An 11,855-nucleotide genomic window follows, 5' to 3' on the forward strand; every position below is an offset into this window, starting at 1 on the left:
TTTACTCAATAGATAAAATTTTATTGATATTTATAGAAAAAAAAACTAAAAAAAATTGAAAACTGACAATGGCTGTAAACAGCTCAAAAAGAGTCAAAATATTTGGAAAATTTTATGGTGTATAGAAAATGCTAATATAAACAACCAGTGAAAATTTCATGCATCTACGGTCATTTGTTTTAGAGTTACACCAATAACCAAAATCGATTTTGTTAAAAATCGATTTTGCGTAAAAATTCCCGTTTTTCCTTAATTTTTCTTTTGTTTTTCACATCGCTTTTGAAAACTACTGGGAAATTAAAATTTTGACCTCCCCAATGCACCAACGATATTCACTTTCCCATCGAACAAGATACTGAAGTCGAAAATCGAAGCATTATTTCGACTACTTATCGTGTACACAGACACAAAAATAAAAAAATAAAAAAAAAAAAAAATAAAAAAAAAACACACATCATTGTAAAATCAATACATTCATCGTTTCACTCAGAATCTAAAATTAACTAAATACGTACAAATGACAAAAATTTGCAAAATATTTGGAGTTAAAATTCATAAAAAGTTTCCTTTTTAAATCTAAGATTTTTAAAATGTAATATACAAGATTCCTCATAAGTTTGTCTACCTTTATCAAAAAAAAGTTCCTAGAAGAAAGTCAAATTAAATTTTTATGAGCGTTTGAAATTCATATTTTTACAACATTTGATATTCACTCGATTTTTCATGCAACGATTTTCCTTATTTTGTTGTAATTAAAAAACGAATGACTGTAGATACTTGAAAATTTCACTGAATGTTTATATTAGCATTTTCTATACACCATAACATTTTGAAAATAATTTGACTCTTTTTGAACTGTTTACGAACATAGTCAGTTTTTAATTTTTTTAATTTTTTTTTTCTATAAATATCAATAAAATCGACTGTATATTCTATCTTGTAAAACTCAAACGTCCATACAAATTTAATTTGACTTTCAGGTAAACATTTTTTTTTTTGATTGAGGTAGAACAACTTATGAGGAATCCTGTATTCAATTTTTAAATCTTAGCATTTTAATTCAAAAATAATTTGCACATTTTCCTGATTTTTACGTATTTTGTCTAAATTTGAACTTTAAATTCTTATTAAAAAAAATGTTGACTATGTATTTTTAATATTTTTCAACTGTCCTTATAACAATATATTAGGACCCTTGTATTACAATTTCAAGCGATTTTACCTAACAAATAAAATTGACATTCATAGAAAAAAAATATAAAAAAATTGTAAATTGAAAATGTCCGCAAACAGCTTTGTCCAACTAGATTCACTTTCCTATTAGAAAAGATACTGTTGAAGAAAATATAAGCATTTTTACTGTTCTAAAAGGTGATGAGAAAATTTAATAATTTAATTAAAAAATTAAAAACACATATCGTAAAACTAATACATTCATCGCTCCAGAGCACTCAGAATCTAAAACAAATGTACTGCTTCAGATACTTAAACACCATTCATCCAAGGAAATATGTGACTGGGAATTATTCTGTTACTGCAGTGTCATGAACAATTTGATTAAAAATTTAATAATTATTTTGTAGTCAACTTTAATAGCTAAAGATTAAAATTTAAAACAAGGTTCCACGTAAATAGGTTATATATAAATTACTTTATTAACAATTATATCATAAAATATACTAATATTATAGTAATATCATAAGCTGACTGACCGTCTTCGCTCAGAATCGTTTTTCTTATGCAATTATATTATTGAATTCAAATTTAACACCATCCATTAAAATCCACTTGTAATCTACTGTACAGCAGAGCGACACCCACTTTCCCACCTTTTTTCAATTATATTTTGATTATTTTGATATAATACTAAATATTATCAATAAATACAATAATGTTGAATTATATCTGTACTGTATGATTTATATTGTGAAACAGTAGCGTGGTGAACTAAAAATTTTCCAGAGACAAGTTACAAATATCCCAAGTATTAATGCATAATAATATATTAATTTTTTAAAAAATTTTTTTTTTAAATCTTATATAGTGTAGGTACCTAGGTATCATACAATTATTTATTTTTAAACTTAATTTTAACGGTACCTTATACCTATATTGGCTATATTATATATATAAGTATGTTATATTGTGTGTTGTACACTTATACCTGTGTTCAAGTTGGGTAACACGTTATTAGGTATTTTATCGATTTAAATCGTGGGGGTTAAATTAACGTTACACATTTAATTTACTTACATATACCTAATCATATAAATTTGAATTAAATTATTAATACATTGAGTAAATATAAAATTATAATAAATCACTAATAATAGTTGGTAAAGTATTGAAACGAAATAATTACGTAATTATACACCAACATAATATTTATGTTTCATATACAGTCAGCAATCAGAATTCCTTCACATACTTTACGATACTCTTATTTCGTGCAGCTTGTGTACCTCTGGATTGTATAATATCAGGGTAAAGTTAATCATAGAACTTATTTTTGTGACAATTTGTACTTGAGACTCAAAAAGTTATATTTAAATTGCTCTCGGGCTCAAAAGAGGTAATGTTCGAAATGTACTTATTCCGATCATTATATCAAACTTTTTTACTAACAAAAGTTAGTCGACGGTCAGCTGAATAATTTATATTTTTAGTATCTAAAGTGTACTAATATTGTTTTTAATAATATAATATAATGTTTCAATTTAAAAATAAAAATATATTATATGACAATATAATAATACGTTTGTTTTTCAAAATGAATAAAAAAATGAGTATTTTTTCAAAATTAATTATATACTTATTACATTGTTGTTATTTTAAATTAACAAAGTACAAATATATATTTATTATTAGTGATGATGAAAACAAGACCAAGACCAAGACTTTCAAAATCTTGGTCTTGGTCTTGGTCTTGGTCTTGCGCAAGACTCTTGCTATTTTTTACAAAATTTATAAAAAAAAAAAATAAATACCTGTTATAGCTGTGTGTTGGTTTTTTACTATGAATCTCTAAGATGAAACTTAAGTCCAGTATATTATATAGTATATTAAAATTCAAACATTAACATAAAACAAGTCAAAACAATTTAGTTTTTATTATACTCGTTTAAAACTTTGCATTTAAAGTTATGCTTATATTATTTTACTTGTATTTGTATTTGATGAATCAATTTACCAGTATAATTAACTTTGTAAGTTCCTATTACATTTATAATAAATATTAATAGGTTATTACTAATTACTAATTATTGAACATTATAATATTTATAAAAATTAAATTTTTGGTTTTTTTAATATTCACTTTAACAAATAATAATATTAAAATAAAGTATATGGTTTGTTTCAAATATTAAATTGCTTAATCATTATATTTGTTTAGCCATTTAGGTAATGATAATAATTTTTATTATTTATAAATTATAATTAAACTTTTATTCACCAGTGTCCAGTACAGTAGTAATAAATGTTTAAGTTTCTATTAATATAATATATTGGCACTAAACCATCATATCGATTTTAAGAAAATAAAATCATTTTTCAGTAATTGCTAATTAGTATAAAACAAGTTGTTATTTTGTAACATTAATTCCAATTATTCCTAATCTTTTTTCAATAATTCCGAATTTACCATTTCCTCAACACTGATTAAATTTAATAACAATAGGTACAAATAATTTCTTATTATTTTCGTTATAAATTATTAGTTAATGAAATCTAGATACATTAATGTGTTTTCGGGGAAAAAAAGATTTGCAAGACTGCAAGAGTCTTGCAGTGATGGTCTTGGTCTTGTAGCCTCGGTATTGGTTTGGTCTTGTTCTTGCAAGCCTAATCTTAGCCTTGGCCTTGCTAGACCAGTACCATCTTGGTCTTGGTCTTGGTCTTAGTCTTGCAGCAAGAGTCTTGCAAGACCGCAAGACCAAGACCAATTTTGATCATCACTATTTATTATTTACATTTATTTCTAACTTAGTTACATCTTATCGTTATATAACGAAATAGATGGGATAGAGTTTAATTCAAACGTTTCTTGTGTTAACTGAAAATGTTGATATAGGTAGGTATAGGTAGGTATGTAAGGAATGCAGTTTGATAATCTCTGTACAATACTACATCGACCCCTTTGTGTTACCTACCTGTTAAAATATCCAGGCGAGTTTACTCTTTGGTTGTCCCCAGGTACCTGTGTACTGTAAACCACTTGGGAACATAGATATTTTACAACATTTTAACACACGATATTTTTACCTGTGAATTAGGATAACGATCGGTACACACGTAAACACGTTTATGTAGACATTTTCATCAGACACAAAAAATAAATACACCATTTAGGTACTTACCTAAATTACATGGCTACATCATGTTTTTGAAAAAGTACCACAGTTAGTTAAAAGTTTTTAAAGGTTCGTTATCACTATATTTTAGAGCATATATTAGCGTTACCCAGAAGAAAGGTTCACTTTAAATAGTTAAGTTAAAACTTTGAGCAATATTAATCAAAAAATATGTTGATCAATATGTATTATATATTTATATTAAGTTAATATAAAAAAAAAGTATACAACTATTATTAAATACCTATTATTATATCAAAATATTTTGAACGTCATGTATTAAATTAAACATGTATTGACATATAACAATCATAAAACTTTATTTTCGTTTTTGCTTTCTTTTATGGTTTGTAGTTTGTACACAAATATATTTTATTCTATGTGTACAATCGTAGAACGTTGTGTCTATTTGTAGCCAAATGTTCCCCGCCAACTGTCTAAGTACCTATACTATACAGTTTCCTACATTCCATGTTAGAAAAATATAATATTCAATTATTGTACACGAATTACACCTTCCATTAAGTCATAAAGAATGAAGTACTGAATATAGTTATAGCTAAAATATAAAACCTGAATTATAAATTAATTAATTTGCATACTAGGTCTTATGTTATTTTTTTTTCATACATTATTTTCTTTTAAAAAAACCAACAAATAATGACTGTATAGTTACCTATAGGGGCATTATATAATATCGAATGTAATGAATACAAATAACAAAAAACTTCATTCATCAAATACCAGCATCTCAATTCTATATAATATAGAATGGTTTGGGAAACGCTGCTATATATTATATATTCAGTTATTCGGCTCAAAGTTTAATAATTAAATACTGTCAAAAGTCATTTTGAAGGTGTGGTCATAGGTTTTTGACTCAAAAGCACTTATGTACACAAAAAATATACAATGTAACTTATTTGGCATCCTTTTGGTAATAATATATATGTATAAATGGATAATATATTTTAATATTTCTACATAGTGACTTTGTGTAGAAGGTGTTATACTATTTATATTTATATTTACTATTTATATTTATTATTAGGTATTATAGGTACAAGTTTACAACAGCGTAATACTTATGAGTTTTGATAGTAAAAACAAATTAACGGTATGGTGTAACGGTGTAACTGGTAACCCGTATGTAATTATGTTGGTGGGTGTGTACGCCACAGACAAAATACAAAATATACAAAAGACAAAATAGATATATGTGAGACCGGCCTTTACCGTGTGACTCGGTCCCCGACCCCCCATCCCGCCTAACACCACTCCCAAGCATAGCGGGAGAGTAAACTACAGTGTCGTGCCATTTGTTCACTGTTCGTAGTGGTGTTGGACAGATTATTTTGTCCGAATCGTCAACTATATAGTATAAAAATGCATATATTGTCTCCGTCCAGTCTTGTTAAGAATACTTTTCAAATGTATTCAGAATACGTATTTAAATACTTGGTGTAATTTGTATTTAAAATACGTATACAAATACTTTCTTTTAAAAGTATTTAAATATAAATACAAATACCTCTTAAAAGTAATCAAAATACTTTTTTTTAAGTTCAATAAATGAATTATTAATAATGAATAATCAAATTAATTCAATAACAAGCTGACTAACTAATACTACCCATGCCATGAAGTACTATTATTGAATAGTTTCTTTAATCAAGCCAACCAATCTTTCTTATGTATTCCTCCATTTATTGTGCTTATTGTAAAAATATTTTATACAGATTGTACAAATTAAAATAAATATGATAGAAAAAAGTTCAATAACATTAATACCAAAACTTGTATTTAAATTATAAACTACTTCCATAGCACCACCCATTAAATAAGAAGAAAGATATTTAAAGGATCAAGATAAATGCCAATCCAACCAGTGGTGGTCAGTGTCTTGTACTCTTGTGGTATAATATGGGAGTACGGAGCCGACAGGGGTTTCAGTTTTTGTAGTCGTTCTGATATCTGCTTGTATTTTGGTGAAACCTTATTTATAAATTATCAGAAGTTAGAAAAATTTTAAAATAATATTGTAGAAAAATAGTTTAAAATAGTGCATTCCAAAATATTAGTAATTAGAATTTGGATTAGACCACGAGAATTAAAAAAAGTATTTAGTATTCTAGAATAAAAAGGTGGATAAGTGGGTGTCGCTCTGCTGTACAGTAGGTTACAAGTGGGTCACTCTAATGGATGGTGTTAAATTTGAATTCAATGATATAATATCATTGTATAAGAAAAACGATTCTGAGCGAAAATGGTCAGCCAACCTATGATATTACCAAGTATATTAGATGATATTATTGTGAATAAAGTAATTTATATATAACCTATTTACGTGGAGCCTTGTTTTAAATTGTCAATCCTTAGCCATAAAAGTTAAACATTTTATACATTTTTAACTACAAAATAATTAATAAATTATAAATTTGATAAATGTTGTCAACATTTGAACTTTACATGCTTATAAAAAAAATTGTACCTATGTATTTTTAATATTTTTCAACTGCTATTAGAACGATATATCAGGAGCCTTATATTAAATTCTCACGCTTTTTTACCCAACAAATAAAAATTTATTGATATTTATAGAAAAAAAAAACTAAAAAAATTGAAAAATGACAATGTCCGTAAACAGCTCAAAAAGAGTCAAAATATTTTCAACATTTTATGGTGTATAGAAAATGCTAATATAAACATTCAGTGAAATTTTCAAGTATCTACAGTCATTCGTTTTTTAATTACAATAAAATAAGAAAATTGTTACATGAGAATTCGAGTAAATATCAAATGTTGTAGAAAATATAAATTTCAGACGCTCATAAAAATTTAATTTATGTTTCTTCTAGACATTTTTTTTTTTGATAAAGGTAGACAAACTTATGAGTAATCTTATATTACATTTTCAAATCTTAGATTTAAAAAGAAAAATTTTTATGAATTCTCAACTCAAAATAATTTGCTATTTTTCGTGATTTTTCCGTATTTTGTCAAAATTTGAACTTTAAATGCTTATAAATAAAAACTGTGACCAAGGATTTTTAATTTTTTTCATCTGCCTTTGAAACAATAACCTAGGAGCCTTCTATTAAATTTTCAAGCTTTTTTACTCAACAGATAAAATTTTATTGATATTTATAGAAAAAAAAACTAAAAAAATTGAAAACTGACAATGGCCGTAAACAGCTCAAAAAGAGTCAAAATATTTTGTAAATTTTATGGTGTATAGAAAATGCTAATCTAAACATTCAGTGAAAATTTCATTTCCTTACGGTCATTTGTTTTAGAGTTACACCAAAAACCAAAATCGATTTTCTCGAAAACAGATTTTGCGTAAAAATTCCCGTTTTTCCTTAATTTTTCTTTTGTTTTTCACGTTGCTTGTGAAAACTACTAGGAAATTTTTACTTTTGACCCCCCAAAGTACCAACTAGATTCTCTTTCCTATCAGAAAAGTTACTATTGAAGAAAATCCAAGCACTTTTACTGTCCTAAAAGGTGATGACAGACACAAAAATAAAAAAACAATAAAAAAAAATAAAAAATAAAAAAAAACACACATCATTGTAAAATCAATACATTCATCGCTTCGCTCAAAATCTAAAATACAAATAAAAAGTATTTTTTAAGTATTTAAATACAAGTATTCGAATACTTAACAAGACTGTCTCTGTCTTACATACGTTGACACGTATGCCATAGAAAAAACGAGTTTATGCAGTCTGAGCAGAATTCGTGCTTAATTTTAGTTCTGGAGTAAAAATACCTATAATAAAATTGAATTATGACAATATTTCTGAGGGCAAGTCGTTACGTTTTTTTTAAAAATTTAAATTTTGAAAAATAAAAGGTATTTTTAAAAATTTTTTAATTTTTTCTAATTCTAAACGATATAATGAACGTTATATTGGGTATGATGGAAAAAACCACAGTGACTTTCCCTCAAAAATATTGTCACGATTAAATTTTATAATAGGCATTTATACTCTAAAACCAAAATTGAGCGAGTTAAACGAGTTTTGTTTATGTTGTATGTGTGTAAGACGGAGACAACACATAATGTGGGTGTGACGTCCTCTTAACATAAATAACGTCCTATACTATAGGCTGGCCTCAATATAGTACTTGTTACTATTGCAGACCACTTCAATTTAAACAAATTATGGATATTATTTAAATTATAAAGGCGTCTATCTAATATTTTGTTTCGATTTACTTGTTTGTAATACCTAAGTAATAAACTATAATATGAATACCTTATAAATTATAAAAATCACATACCTAATATGTTGAAAATTGTTGTTGTATTGTAAATTGTTACAATTTTAACTTTTTAGTTTTTACGTTATTGTTTTTATTTTTAGGTTACCTATTAGGCGACCTGCACTACAAATTGTATAAATTAGTATGTACTCATGCACTAAATATTGGAAAAATATGCACTAAAAAATTCAGGAATATGTATTTATATGCACTAATATTTTTAATTTATGCACTCAAAATATGCATAGTGTAAAAAATATTTACAGATCAACTAGTTGTCGGTTGAAAAAACCATCTGCACCAAATTCCGATACAAAATGTCCCAAACAGCCTGCCACTGTTTGTTTTTATTTTGGCAATGTTTAAAAATAACTTATTGTAAATTAATAGTTTACTTTCTATTTTAAAAATCTAGGTTTTAAATTTTTATTTTTACAGATCAAGAGGAGCTGGAAGAAAAGAGTGACGGATGCAGTTAATAAAGCAAAATCACGCTTTAAAAGATATCCTGAGCTTATACTTACATGTCGCGTTGAAGGCTTAAAATATGCTGCATGTATTATAAAAAATTTAAAAAATTTAAAACTTAACTCTTGTAAAACCCAATTCATGAAGTTTCGGGAGTGTTTGACTTCAAATGCACTGAAGCGCACTCCATTAATATCCATGTTACTTAATATACCAAATATAAAATATTTGGTAAATAATTTACCAATTATTTTACTACACAACTGTTTGGGGAAGCTATTATTTTCAGCATTTGATTTGGCTATTGCCATTATTATACGTAAACTAGTTTCAAAATCCCATCCTGGACTTAGTAATGTGGTTATTAGTATTATGGTTATACAATCCTTTAAGTATTGTTATTGCAACTCGTGAAAATGCTGATTCTATTTCTTGTTTTCTTGTACTTATAACATTGCTTGCTCATATCAAAATTCGTTATATATTATCTGCAATTCGTCTTGCAATATCAGTGCATGTACGGATTTATCCCATTATTTATTGTTTAGTATATTATTTGTCCATTGATAGTGATAAAAATTATTCATCACTATCTAAAATGATTCTAATTCGGCTTTTCCCTACTCGCAAAAAAATATTATTCGTTGTCACATTTATTTTGTCATTAATTGTAGTAACATGGCCTTGGTATTACTTTTATGGCCAACAGTTTTTGGATGAAGCATATTAAATATGCTATATTTTATACCATAGTCGTCGATTAGATGTGCGTCATAATTTTTCAATTTATTTTTATTTTAATTATTTACTATCTAGCTTCGATAAAACATCAATAATATACAGTATAGCAACATAACTTCCTTTATTAATTCTATTAGTGGTTGCCTTTCTGCTTGTTTTGTTTATCTTTTATTATGGTTGCATTTAACACTGTCATGACTTCTCAATATTTTGTATGGTTTGTGTCATTTTTACCATTGTGTTATCCATTTATTAACCTAACCAATACCAAACCAATACCGAAGCTACAAGACCAAGACCATCACTGCAAGACTCTTGCAGTCTTGCAAATCTTTTTTTCCCCGAAAACACATTAATGTATCTAGATTTCATTAACTAATAATTTATAACGAAAATAATAAGAAATTATTTGTACCTATTGTTATTAAATTTAATCAGTGTTGAGGAAATGGTAAATTCGGAATTATTGAAAAAAGATTAGGAATAATTGGAATTAATGTTACAAAATAACAACTTGTTTTATACTAATTAGCAATTACTGAAAAATGATTTTATTTTCTCAAAATCGATATGATGGTTTAGTGCCAATATATTATATTAATAGAAACTTAAACATTTATTACTACTGTACTGGACACTGGTGAATAAAAGTTTAATTATAATTTATAAATAATAAAAATTATTATCATTACCTAAATGGCTAAACAAATATAATGATTAAGCAATTTAATATTTGAAACAAACCATATACTTTATTTTAATATTATTATTTGTTAAAGTGAATATTAAAAAAACCAAAAATTTAATTTTTATAAATATTATAATGTTCAATAATTAGTAATTAGTAATAACCTATTAATATTTATTATAAATGTAATAGGAACTTACAAAGTTAATTATGCTGGTAAATTGATTCATCAAATACAAATACAAGTAAAATAATATAAGCATAACTTTAAATGCAAAGTTTTAAACGAGTATAATAAAAACTAAATTGTTTGACTTGTTTTATGTTAATGTTTGAATTTTAATATACTATATAATATACTGGACTTAAGTTTCATCTTAGAGATTCATAGTAAAAAACCAACACACAGCTATAACAGGTATTTATTTTTTTTTTTATAAATTTTGTAAAAATAGCAAGAGTCTTGCGCAAGACCAAGACCAAGACCAAGACCAAGACCAAGATTTTGAAAGTCTTGGTCTTGGTCTTGTTTTCATCATCACTAATAATAAATATATATTTGTACTTTGTTAATTTAAAATAACAACAATGTAATAAGTATATAATTAATTTTGAAAAAATACTCATTTTTTTATTCATTTTGAAAAACAAACGTATTATTATATTGTCATATAATATATTTTTATTTTTAAATTGAAACATTATATTATATTATTAAAAACAATATTAGTACACTTTAGATACTAAAAATATAAATTATTCAGCTGACCGTCGACTAACTTTTGTTAGTAAAAAAGTTTGATATAATGATCGGAATAAGTACATTTCGAACATTACCTCTTTTGAGCCCGAGAGCAATTTAAATATAACTTTTTGAGTCTCAAGTACAAATTGTCACAAAAATAAGTTCTATGATTAACTTTACCCTATATTATACAATCCAGAGGTACACAAGCTGCACGAAATAAGAGTATCGTAAAGTATGTGAAGGAATTCTGATTGCTGACTGTATATGAAACATAAATATTATGTTGGTGTATAATTACGTAATTATTTCGTTTCAATACTTTACCAACTATTATTAGTGATTTATTATAATTTTATATTTACTCAATGTATTAATAATTTAATTCAAATTTATATGATTAGGTATATGTAAGTAAATTGAATGTGTAACGTTAATTTAACCCCCACGATTTAAATCGATAAAATACCTAATAACGTGTTACCCAACTTGAACACAGGTATAAGTGTACAACACACAATATAACATACTTATATATATAATATAGCCAATATAGGTATAAGGTACCGTTAAAATTAAGTTTAAAAAT

The 11,855-nt window shown here is 25.8% G+C and overlaps 1 pseudogene; it reads left to right on the top strand.

Moving 5' to 3' along the window:
• The first annotated feature begins 8,864 nt into the window (after nt 1–8,864).
• On the top strand, nt 8,865–10,189 carry LOC132940536 (GPI mannosyltransferase 1-like; annotated as a pseudogene).
• The last annotated feature ends 1,666 nt before the right edge of the window (nt 10,190–11,855 follow it).

The sequence above is a fragment of the Metopolophium dirhodum genome, chromosome 1 (genome assembly GCF_019925205.1).
Source record: "Metopolophium dirhodum isolate CAU chromosome 1, ASM1992520v1, whole genome shotgun sequence".
NCBI classification, from domain to species: Eukaryota; Metazoa; Arthropoda; class Insecta; order Hemiptera; family Aphididae; genus Metopolophium; species Metopolophium dirhodum.